This window comes from Chionomys nivalis, chromosome 8 (assembly GCF_950005125.1).
Source record: "Chionomys nivalis chromosome 8, mChiNiv1.1, whole genome shotgun sequence".
NCBI lineage: Eukaryota > Metazoa > Chordata > Mammalia > Rodentia > Cricetidae > Chionomys > Chionomys nivalis.
In genome coordinates this window covers 782,050-795,506 of record NC_080093.1, presented here as the reverse complement: position 1 = coordinate 795,506, position 13,457 = coordinate 782,050, and positions in this window count along the sequence as shown.

Below are 13,457 nucleotides of genomic sequence, written 5' to 3'. Positions count from 1 at the left end.
TAATTAATGACTCTTTGTGCCAAGGTCAGTCACGGTCATGTGACCAGCAGCATTCCCTTATTTAGTGTATCACAGGTTGCAAACATCCAATACCTTGGAGAGCTCAAAAATCAAAGCTAGAAGAACAGGCTAAAGAGATGGCTCCGTGGTTAAAAACACTTACTACTCTTGCAAAAGACCTCAGTTCCCAGGTGGTTCAGTTAAAATCCAGACATCCACATGGTGGCTCACAATCTCCTGTACCTGTTGTTTCAGGGCATCCAACATCCTCTTTTGACCTCCATGGACTTCTGCACACGTGTGTGCACACATACTTAAGCAGGTGGATGTGCACATACCCTCATGTATGTGTATACACACACACCCATATAAAACACACACACACACACTCAATGAAGAACTCAGAGCGGGAACTGGAAGTAGAAATGGCAGGAAAAAGTCTTTGTGGTCATTTTATTCCCAAGCAACCAAAACTGAAAGTTAGCAGATTCATCTAACCTTTTGATGTTGGAATAAGATGTCATCCACAAATTTCATACTCAAGAACCTCACAGCCTAGCCCAACAGATGGCTCATCAGACTAACAGAACTTGCTGCACAAGGCTGACAGTCTGGGTTCACTCTCCAGGGCTCCCATAAAAATGAGATAACTCCACAAAGTTGCCCCCTGACCTCTACCTGTGCTTTGGGGCATTTGTCCCCCTCCCCCATGACAAAGTTTTTAAATTAAAACTGTTCTTAAAGAACCACACAATCAAGTTACTCACAAAATTGCTTGAAAAATCTCAATGCTTTAACTAAATTTACAGTTCTGTGTTGGGCCATTACTAGGTATCCTGGAGTACATGTAGCCTATCACTCACAGGTTGGGCACCCTAAAAGAAGCATATGCAGTGAGTCAGAGAAGGGTGATAGGAGGCAAGCTCAAGAATGAGCTGGCAGTTGTAAAAATAATGGGTGTGAGGAGGTTCTTGGGGAAGAGGAGGGACCCTGGAGATACTAGATGAGAAGCCTTCATGTAGACAGCACAGGGCACTACAAAACCACTCTGTGTGGGCATCTGCTGGGAGCACCATGCCAGTGGTTGCCTACCTGGGAGACTGTGATGCTGGAGACCTTTATGGACTCATTTCTCCATTTACAACACAGACTTCCTATCAGACTTCATTTTTTTCCTTATCATTCCAATGAGTTTAAGGAAAACACAAGGTGAAAAGGGTTTTTGTGTGGTCCTGATCCTATGTGTAGATGGTACAAAGTGAGTTTGGGTAGCCATCATAAACCTTTTATCTTTATGTTTGTTCCCAATAGTTATTGTCTGGTTCCCCACCTTGTAGCTGCCCTGGGCAGTGTGAGATTGCCATGCCCATTTTACAGATACAACAAGAGGTGGTTTCTGGAAGACACTGTACAAATGATGCCTCACCCTGACATCTAGAAGATCAACATTGAGTTTCTGCACCAGCAGAGCTACATAAATAGTGATGTGTGATAGGGTGAGTTGTTCTCATGTTTCATGGTTGGGGATTAATTATGTGTATGATGTAGAGATTCCTGGGTCTTAAATACAGACCCCTCCACTTACCAGATATCTGGTGTTAGTCCTTAACCTCTGATCAGCCTCTATTTTGTGGTGATTTAAGAAAGAATGGACCTTATTGGCTCATAAATTTGAATGCTTAGTCACCAGAGAGTGGTGCTATTTGAAAAGATTAGAAGGATTAGGAGGAGTGGCCTTTTGGAGGAAGTGTGTCACTGGGAGTGGGCTTTGAAATTTTAAAAGTCTATGATAGGCTCAGCATTTAACTACTGCTCCAGGGTCATACATGTTCCCTACCATAATGAAAATAAACTAAATCTTGGAAACTGTAAACACGTCTCCCAACTAAATGCCTTCTTTTATAAGAGTTGCTTTGGTCCTGGTGTCTCTTCACAGAAATAAAATAGTAACTAGAACAATTTCCCTACCTCAATAGTAACTTTTATACCTCCCCACTAAGACTGAAGAGTCAAAGGGCTTAGAATAACAGCTGGAACTGAGTAGGTAAATATGAAGTTATTATCCATATTTTAATGGTAAAATGACAGACGTGCTAAAGGGGAAAAGGCTGAGAGATTTCTAGTATTCTGCCCATTTTCCCAACCCTTCTGCTGAAACCAAGTCTGAAGCCCTGAGAACTGAAGCCTCTTGCATCTCTTGGTTGCCCAGCAGCTGCTGCCCAGTGGGTCCTCCACAACCATCTAATTCAACTCATGCACAATTCCTTCCGCCATCAATGGGCCTTTTATAAAAATATGAATAGGTGATTTTTCATTTCCTGGAGCCTTGTCACTTTTTAGCATACAATCAAGAATTAAAACTCTCAAGGGGTTAAAAGCTGTGTCATGAATCCAGAGATTAAATCAGGATTTAAATGCTAGTTTTGACAGATGCCTTGAACAACAGAAGCCTGCTGTGCTAAACAGGTTAGGAGATCAGCAAACGAGTACTCAAACTCTCTCCTTCAGTGAGGATTCTTTGAGTTCAAGTGAAACACTGGTTGGAAATGCAATATGCTTTCCCCTGCTGTGGCAAGATAAAAATCTAATTAAGTCACAGAACGTGCCACCGAGAAATCTGTTGCAGCCATAACATGATTAACAAGCTAGGCACTCAAACAAGTGCTGTGATCACAATTAGACTCAAGCTATCACAATGGAGGTTGTGGGGAGGGTCAGCACTGGGATTTGTATAAACCTAGTACCAATCCCATGCTATAAGTATTAGAATATCACCAAAGTATGGCATTGGAGTCATTGCTTCCTGATTCAGAGGGAGTGTATGTCCCTCTAAGCTATCATGTGTGTGCATGCATGCACATGCATGGGTAGGTAGGTAGTTTCTGAGATAAGGTTTCCTACAGCCCAGGCTATGGCCTCCTGATCTCTCTGACTCTCTACCTCTCGAGTTTTGGGGTTTCAGTATGCACCACCATAGCCAGATCAAAGGTACATTTGGAAATCAATTGGTGATGTTGGGAGGCAGTGTGGTGCCTTCAAGAGGCAGAGCCGAAAGGAAGGTTGATAGGTCACTGTGATGCCAGCAAGTTCCCAGGCTTGGACTGGCTACAAATATGCTTGCCCTTCCCCTCTCTGGCTTCCATCTAACCACACAATATCTCTGACTCTCTTGGACTCCCAGCACAGTGACATCTGCCACAGGCCCTTGCCAGGACTAGTACCATCTGTTTGGACTTTCAGCCTCCAGGACCTGAGCCAAATAAGCCAGTTTTCTTTATAAATTATCCAGTCTTGAGTATTTTATTATGAAAACAGAGAGCAGACAGCACACTCTCCATTCAAAGATAAGGGTTTAAAATACTAGAAAGGAATTTCGTATTTACTTTTCAAGGGTCCCAAATCCTAGGCAGAGAATCTTCTTCCCCCATGTGAAATTATGTCAACAGGATATACGGGTTTTGCTTTGTTTGGGGTTTTTTTTGTTTCTTTGTTTGTTTGGGGTTTTGGAGACAGGGTTTCTCTGTGTAGCCCTGGCTGTCCTGGAACTCACTCTGTAGACCAGGCTGGCCTTGAACTCAGAGATCCACCTGCCTCTGCCTCCTGAGTGCTGGGATTAGAAGTGTGTGCCACCACAGCCTGGCTTGGTATAAGGATTTTATCTGACTCGAAGTCCAGTGCACATTCACTAAAAGGCATAGTTATTAAGAAAACTAACAAATGTGCTTAGCAACATGTATGATAATCTCTATGATAATAGTAAACAGGGCAGAGTGTGAATTCAAGGCCACTGTCCCATTTCACTCACTTATTTACCTATATACATCTAAGACCCAGCCTGGAAGAAAGATATGATCAGCCACCTATAAATGACAAGAGTATATGCAAATTGATGAAAAATCTAGAAACCACATACTTAAGCAGATGGGAATAAAGAAACAATAGGCTCTCAGCTCATAAGACTTGGGGCAGAGGAGGGAAAGATTCAGAGACCCAGAGAAAAATTAATAAGATCATCTTGAATATAAAGATTTCCTCAAATATATTCTTTATTAACATATTATTCATAAGACTAATCTAGCCCAAAGAATTGCTTGTACCTAGGCACAGTTTTATGAATTTATTATATAAAATACAATTATATGAATATATTTTTCTGGAATATGTTTTGAATAAATTAATTATATCTAGTGAATTTATCATCTGAAGGCTACACTCTCACGGAATGTTCCTTTGAAGCTGTGCATAATTCCCACTCTGTTTCTCTCCCCCAAGGCTGCTTCTCTCCACCTCCCTTGTTCTTCACTATACAGCTGCGGGCTTTGGTAACAAGGCGCCAGGGCAAAGATGAATTGAACATCCCTGAAGCTAATTCTACTAAGACAGAGGGAAACTCAACATACAAAAGTACCCTGTTATGCCAGGCATAATTGTGCATGCCCTTAATCTCAGCATGTGGGAGGCAGAGGCAAGTGAATCTCTGTGAGTTCGTGACTATGTTGGTCTTCATAGTGAGTTTCAGAACAACCAGAGCTACATAGTGAGACCCTGTCTTGAGAAAAAAAAAGTACCCTGTTTTATATCATTGCAGTTTTGTAGAACACAGAGTAAACAATTGAACATCTTGAAAATTCAATTCTCTATCTATTGAGTTGTATGAAAAAGGTAGAAAGGTGTGATATTTAGATGGCCATCAGACCAGTGTGAACCCACCGTGAGAGTTAGATAATAAGAAAACTCATGCTCTGGCTGTATCAAAAATGGCATTGACCTTAACCATGGCTGGTTGAGTTGTAAGCAGTCAACCAACCCAAGCCAAGCTAGGGTTCTCCACCAATACTCTTCAAGGTGAAACTGGGAAGGAGCATGATCCTTCTTTGAGTAGAAGACTTGAGAAGAAAGATGGAGCTGTGGGCAATGAGCAAACGTATTTCCTATCTGGTGAAGGAACTTACCACCTGCAGGGAATGAATAGACTGAGCTGTCTCTCAAACTAAAGCAGAGGTTTGACAGTGTCCAGGAACCTGAGCATTGCTTTTCCTGAATCCCTGCTGTCTTCCCCCTTCCCCTCAATCTACCCAAAGACGGAAGTGACTGGCTGAGGCCTGAGATGAGTCAAGTGATGTCTGGAGTGAGTTTGGGGAAAGGAAATTGAGATGAAAGAAATGCAACGACCTGAAAGGTAGCCACTTAGATCAGAGTACCAGCAGGAGAGGAGGCTGAACAGACAGTCAAGTACACAGGGCCAGTTGGACCTGGAAAGGACCCACAACCAGGCAGGGAGTTTGCAGATGACTGAAGTGTGTAATGCAGAGACTCCATGAAGCAAGGAGGCCCTAAAGGAGAAGTAACAGACCATCACTGTTAACTTCCCAAACCACCCACCAGGCTTTCCCACCTCTGCATGAGCAAACTTCCCCAGGTGGAGACGGGAAGGGAAATCAGAGCTGTCTGGGTAGTTCCAACTGCTATCCAAAACTCCTGAAGTATATACACCATCCTCTGCCCAGCCAAGGCTCCTGGGCCTCTACCAGAGTCATTAGAGTCCCAGGCCAGTGGCTCCCAGAAGAGCTGGTTCTCCTCTGGAAGTGGGGGGTCCTAAAACTATGAATCTCAGTCCAGAAACATTCTATGTGTTCCATAGCACAGTGCAGCCCAGATGCCTATGTGAAAAGGATCCCCACAGATGTGAGGTCTTCCCATAGCCTGGCCCTAATTAGTCTCCTTCCCTGGCCTTGGTTTGCTCCCATGTTCGTCCAGTATGGGAAAATGGAAGCTTGCCGTCATAACGTTGGGAATTAGACCCACTAGCTCTACATGTGACCTGACTTCCATCCTGTCCTGGGCCACCAGCAGAATGCAGGCCATTGCCAAGACATCTGTCCCTACATGTAAGTCATTCTGTCCAGCTTATCTTGGCTGTGGACGAGGCACATTCTGCTTTATGTGTGTGTATCAAGGAGGCAGATGGGGTTCTTCCTCTTACCTATTTTGTTGTATTTCTGCCTCATATTGCTCTGTACTAAAAATAAATGGCAGGTACATAATGATGTCCAGGCTAATGCAATTACCCATATTATGCTATATAACCAACCCAGGCCTCGTCCATAGTGCACAGATCTGCAGCCTCATTGTTCCACCCAGAAGCATCTTTCCCCTCTACAGAGAGAGGGCTCTGGATGGCTCTTTTGCTCTGTCTTCCACTTGTGAAATTCCTGCCATTTGTCACAGTGGATTTTCGAGTGCCGCATTGTCTGTTGTAAGAGTCAGGTTGCTTTCCTCGTGAGAAGGTCAGTTCTTAGGGTCCTCTGGGATGTCAGTGCTGAGGTGCTTAACAGCTCCCGTTCTTCATAGCAGGAATGGAACCTGAATTGGGAACACTGTCAAAGTGGCACCTACGGAGAGACCGCTTCACAGGGCAGTTTCTCAGACAATAACAGTATATTCTATTGTGGGGTCACTTCAGTTATTTTCCTGGCAAGGGCTGCAGATGAGGGGTATACACACTTCCAAAAGGGACAAATCACGTTCCTCAAAAATCCACTCAAAAAGGAATCCAGTGTTGACATTAACATTTTAGCTCCATGGTGGTCTCAATGTGGATGATCTCCAGTTTCATTACAAGTAATTATATTGTCTCCTGCATCACAGAAGTTTTCATAGCTACACAAAAAATAATACAATAAGACAAAACTCAGGATCTCAAACCCAAGAAGTTTGGCATAGTCAACTAATAGTTTGGCATAGACCAACATGCCAGGCTCACCCCCATGATGCACCTCTGTTCAGATACGTTTTAGCCAAGGTAATTGATCTACTCCAGTTCAGGAGTTTTCCACTTGTAGCCCTTCCCCTAGCCCCTTGGTCCACAAAAGCTGGAGGCTTTTGTTGGGAAAGCCTCAGCAGACACCACCCACACCTCTCCTGGTGTCCAGATCAGTCCTAGAAGCCAGAGTCTTTCTCTCTGGGCTCCTTTACTTGCACAACCATCATGAGTGAACAAAGGCGTGGGTGTTGCTTTCAGTCTGGTTCACAGTCCAATATGGGAGCCAGACTGAGCCCTTTATCACATGACCATCCATGTTTACCCTCAATCCAGGACTTTCTTCGGATTTTGTGAAATGAAAATGACAAAGATCTAGACAGAGCAGGGCAGTTGACCATGCCACTTCTAAGAGAGAAAGAAACCACCATGATTGGAATTCAGAAACTGTCAATCCTTATTATTTTTTTCTCTGACCAATGGATTGTTTAAAATTGTCCTGTTGGGTTTAGTGGGCTGGAGAAATGGATCAGCTGTTAAGAGTGTTTGCTGCTTCTGCAGAGGACCTGGGTTTACTTCCCAGCACCTACAGCAGGAAGTTCACAACTCCCTGTAACTCCAGTTCCAGAGAATCTGATGCCCTCTGGCCCCTGAGGGCACTTGCATGCACATGGTGCACATAAACTTACGTAGGCACACATAACTTTTAACCTTTGAAAAAAGTGTTATTGGGTTTGGTATGAGGCTCAGATGGACAACACTTGCTCATCATTCATGAGGCCCTAGGTTCAATCCCTAGCATGACAAAAGTAAAAATAATATTGTGTTGCTTAATTTCTAAGTATTTGCGCTTTCAAGGTATTCTGTTTTTGCTTTCATTCATTTTTGTTATCATACAAAATAACGTTTACTATGACACGTATACCATTGCTCTGTACTGTGTTTACCCCGTTACTCTCTCTTTTATGTCTTCTCTCCTGTTGGTCCCTTCTTCCCCTAAGTATTCCCCGTTATGTTTTCTTGCCATGTGTATGTTCTAATAAATGTGTGTGAAGTCATTTATACATTTGAAATATAGATCCTCTCTATTGTGAGAATAATATACTTTACAGGGAAATGTACTTAACAGAATTCATAACCTTGAAATTTTGTTTTGTGACCCAGCACAAAAACCTGTCGTGGGTTGAGTGTTCCTTTTAAATGGGAAAAAGACTGTGTGTTCTCAGCAAAGAGGTCTGTAAATGTCAGCTAGGTCGAGATGGTTAGTAGTACTGCGATAGTCTTCCACAGTCTTTGTCTATCAAGCTCTCTCCTCTATCAGTTACTGGGAGGGGAGTAAGAGTGTTCCTGTAATGGCCATTTGTTATCAATTTCTCTTTGATGCTGCTGTTTTTTGCTCCCTGTATTTTGAAGCTCTGTTATGAAATACATGCATATTTACAAATATTATAGCTTCTGATGGAACACACACACACAAAAACACTTTTCTTTGTTTCCCTCATTATGAAAGGTCCCTCTTCATCTCAGGTAGTGTTCCTTATTTTGAAGTCTGGGTTAAATAATTCATAAGCTTTTTTTATGACTCAAAAATAGAAGAAGGAAAGGAAGCATGCTTGTCCCTGAAGCTACCTGACTCATTTACACTCAGAGGTATCTGCGTTTTCATTCCCTCTCACGGCGTGACAGATCTCAAGGCTTAGAGCATCATTAACGCAAAAACCAAGGCTCTGTCAGAACAGACCTTCCCAGATGTGATTCTAATGTGGCTGCCAGGGAAGTAGCTGTTTCTGTCTGCTGAGCTGGCCAGAAGAAGTGACAGTTTAGCAGTTCTCAGAACCTGAATGGCAGCACATTAATGAGGCAGGTGCTAATGGTACTCTTTGTAAGCCTCAAGAACACAAGTGACCTTCTGGGTGACACCCTCTTTACTCCAGCTTGTTTGTCCTCTTGTCTGCACAGGGATAGAGTGGGGTCTCAAGGCTCTTGAACTTGTAGAATCAAATTATCCACTCTGATGCTCAAACTTATGGAATAGCCAAAGGGTCAAAGGCAACTGTGTTAGTTACTTTTCTCATTGTTGTGACCAAATATCTAACAAGAAGCAACTTGAAAGTATATTTAGGTATACATTTGAGCACACAGTACATCATGGCAAGAAGTCATGGTGAAAGGACTTTGAGGTCCACAGCCAGAGGGCAGAGAGAGATGAGAGGGATGCTGGTGCTCAGACCGACATCTTTTTATCCAGTCTGGGACCCCCAGTCTATGGGATGACATGGCCCAATTTCAAGGTGGGTTTTCCCTCTTCAAGAAACTATTTCTACAAACACCTTCCAAAATACACTCACACGTGTGTTTTCACGGCGATTCTAAATCCTATAGAGTTGACGAGATTAACCATCACAGCACCTGTGGTTTTTAAGTTAGAAGACAGGGAGGATAATGTTCCCAAGTGCTGCTTATTTTACTGTTACATACATACTTTTGGATGATTTGTTAAAAAATTTTAAGGCATTGATGTTAACCTGTGTTCTTAGAGGAAAAGGCAGAGGTGCACCGGGTGTTAAACACTCTATTTCTTAGAAACTCTATTGGTCACATTTCCATTACAGACAAACAGAACCACTCTAGCTAATGTGTGCTAAAATGAACGTTTCAGAGAGTCATGTGGTTACAAAGAAAGAATAATCTCTAACCTAAGTGACAATACCCAAAGACATCCACAGAGCTGGTCCACTGAGTGAAGAAATTGCCTTTTCTGTTCAGATCAGGAAGCAGAACTATTAACTAGGACTTCTAGGTGTACGCCACTAGTGGATAGGGAAGGAAGAGGCACCAAGACTTCTGACTCCAAGGCCATATGTGTCTGCTAGAACCTACCACAGAAAATAGATACTGTGACTCTTACCTGCTGTGGGATAATATTCTTATACACTGTAAATATTTATCACTCATTAGTTTAATAAAATACTGATTGGTCAGTAGTCAGGTAGGATGTATAGGCAGGGCAACCAGACTAAGAGAATTCTGGGAAAAGGAAAGGCAGAGAGTCACTCACCAGCCAGACACAGAGGAAGTAAGATGAGAACACCTCACTGAGCAAAGATACCAAACCATGTAACTAAACATAGATAAGAATTATGAGTTAATTTAAATTCTAAGAGCTAGTTAATAATAATCCTGAGTTAATAGGCTAAATAGGTTATAATTAATATAAGCTTCTGTGTGTCTCTTTGGGACTGAATGGCTGCAGGACCAGACAGGACAGAAACTTCTGTCTATACTTACTGCTTAACTCTGTCCTGAATTCAAGACCCAAATAAGTCTATCTGATCAATGATCTGAATCCCATCCAGAGCCACACCTGCAAGAAGCTGGGGACATACAGTGCCCAACTCTCCAGGTACCACTAGAGAAGAACTTACCCTAGAAAGAAGATGGAATGGATGCTGAGTGCACTAGCAAGTGGTCTCTACTCAGTGCCTAGTGAGAGGGAAGTTCAGGTTTAAAGTGCCTCAAGAATACCATGCTGGCTTCTATGTAACCCAAGATTAGAAAGGCTAGAGCACAACCTTGAGTGAGTGACTAGGGAAGAGCAAGGGGAAGAAAAACTGGGAAAGGAAACAGGAACAGTAAGAGCACTCATGGGAAAAAGCCAGAGAGGTGTGAGTGTAACCCATCTTCAGAAAATCTAAGCTGGCCAATGCTAGCATAGTAAGAGTAGAAGGGTAGCAAGGGGAATTGTGGTGATGGAGCAGTTTTCAAAGTTACAGGTATTTGGCAAGACCTATGTTGGAATTTGGATCATAGAAGTTCCCCAAAGGCCATGTATTAAAAACTCTGTCCCAGATGGTGGCACTATTGGGAGGCGCGGGAACCTTTAGAGCTGGGGCCTAATGGAGGAAATTGGGTTATTTGAAGGTATGCCCTTGAAGGACATATTGGGAGCTGTGGGAGCCCACAGATGTGACTCCATTTCATCTTGACTTAGGGTCAAAAGTTCAAACCTACTCTTGATTTTCAAGGCCAGATAACTGGATGTTCAATCTAAGGTATGGTTATTAAATGCCTTGATCATCAAGGCCAGATCACAGGATACTTGGCTAAGGGCATGGTTACTAGATGCTTTGAGTATTAAGGAAGTTCCTTGTATTATGGGAGGGAAGTCTTTTGTCTTCCCCTTTTGCTTGGTACATAAGGATATAAGAAATAAATTTGGGCAGATACAGTATTCACTGGATGCCCTCCTGACTCTTCTGTCTCTTGTCTTGTCTTTCCTCAATCTTTACTCCCCCTTTCAGACACAATCGAAAAGATTGGATGGTTTTTTGACAGGGAACCTTGATATTTCCTTTCTCTCTTTCCGTCCCAGCAACCATGAAATGGGCAGTTTCCTTCTCTGCACGTTCCCACCATGATGCTCTCTCTCTATTTCACCACAGTCCCCAAAACACAGTCAAATGGGAAATACCTCTGAAACCATGAGCTATCAAAAACTTCCCTTCTTCGAATTGATTCTGCCAGATATTTTGTCACAGTGATGGAAGCTAATGATAAATCTGCTTTGTTCTTTCCATAAGACACTTGCACACGCTCAGAGTAAAAGTGCAGGCACAGCAACATAGAATCAAGAAAGATGGCCTCCTGGATCCCAACAGGAATCATCACAGATACCATCATAGCAGGAGACAGTATGGGCTTACTATCTCTTATCTGAAATTTATGGGAATGGGAGAATTTCAGACTTCAGATTATTTTTCTTTCTTTAAAGTATTTGTGTATTTCGAATGAGATAATTTGGCACTATGGCTAGCATCTAGAAGTCTCTCCCAAAACTCATGTGTTGAAGATTCAGTCCTCAGTACAGAATATTCAGAGGTAGGGCTTTGGGGATATGACCGGACGAAAAGGGATCTGATGTCATCAATCAATTGTGGATAAATTCATAACTTAATGGAATACAAGGAGGTATATCCTTGTTTGGGGAAGGGGTCACTGATTGTATATACTAGGAGATTATATCTTGTCCCTGGCCTCTCTCTTCCCCCTCTGTCTCATTCTCATTTCCTCTGCCTCTAGCCCACCATAAGGCAGGCAATGCTGCACCATATTCTGTCCATTGTGGTGTTCTATCTCCCCACAGGCCCAGAAACAGATAACCCTGTGCTGAAGTCTCTGAAGTCATGAGCCACAATAAGCCTTTTCTCCTCTTAACTTCTTTTCTGTGTATTTTGTCACAGTGATAGAAGGCTAGCATAGGTTGGCATAGTATCAAAGCCCAAATATAAAAAGTGTGCATTTCATATATACCTCATGCACATAGATCAGAAGTAATCTTATATTTTGTACATGAAACAAAGTTTGTCTATTGCACTTGAAGGTATTGGGAGCATCTTTTCTCCCCTAGAAATGCTGAGTAAACGATATATTATATACTTGCATTTTGATCACAGCCTACCACAAGAAGTCAGATATGGAATTTTCCATTTTGTGGGGCAAGGTCTTTTCAACACTCAAAAAAATTTTGCTTAGTCCAAGTACACACATGTATGTATTCTACATTTGCACATCTGTATGTTAAATCACATAGAACATAGACTTATCATAGGGTTAGAGAGACAGTTCAGCAATTATCCTAACCCCTAACCCTAATCCTTACCCTTATCCTTCTGCTGTCACAGAGGACCCAGGTTCAGTTCCCAGAACCCACATCAGGTGGCTCACAACTGCCTGCAACTCCAGTTCCTGGGAATCCAACATTCTGTCCTCTTAGGGCACCTGCACAGACATGTTGCGCAGAAATTCAAACAGGTACATATACATCATATACATATACATATATTCTTAAAAATGTTCAGGAACCAGTGGAATGACTTACTGCGTAAGATACTTGCCACCATATCTGTTGATCTGAATTCAATTCCTGGGACCCATGAGATAGAAAGAGAGAACCAATTGCCACAAGTTGTCCTCTGACCTCTACACATGTGCCATGACACACGTGTCAAATTGCACACACTAAATAAATAATAAAAATTAAAAACAAAACAACATTGGTCTGGAAAGATGGCTCTGACTGCTCTTCCAGAGAACAGGGTTCCTTTCCCAGAACCCATATGGCAGCTCACAACCATCTATAACTCCAGTCCCAGTGGCTATGGTGCCTTTTTCTGGTCTCCATGGTCACCAGGCACACAGGTGGTGCTCAGACATGCAGACAGGCAAAATATCCAAACTCGTAAAATAATAAATAAAAATAATGTTGAATGAAAATAAAGATGTCAAAAGTTACAGATAGGATTTTTAAAAAACGTCGGTGCACTAATATAAATCCTGCTAAAGGACACACAAGTGTGGGCATGCATGCACAAATGTGTATGTGTGCAAATTTTGTCCTAATTGAAGCATTCCTTCCAGAAGGGATAAGGGAGGTTCGTGAAACTCAGGAAGTGAACAAACTTCATACATCCCAGAATATCAGAAACCTCCAAGATTGGCAAGGTTATAAAAGCAGCAATTTCCTGAAAGAATACACACTGAGACCTAAGGAACTGTCTGCAAGTAATGGAGAGAACTGGAAAGATGCAGCCATAACCCATGTTGGGTGGACATTTCAGGAACTCAGAGCTACCTGTGAGTCATCCCTGTTCCTATAAGTAACCCCAATAAAAACCAAATTGACTTTAGAGGAATTGTT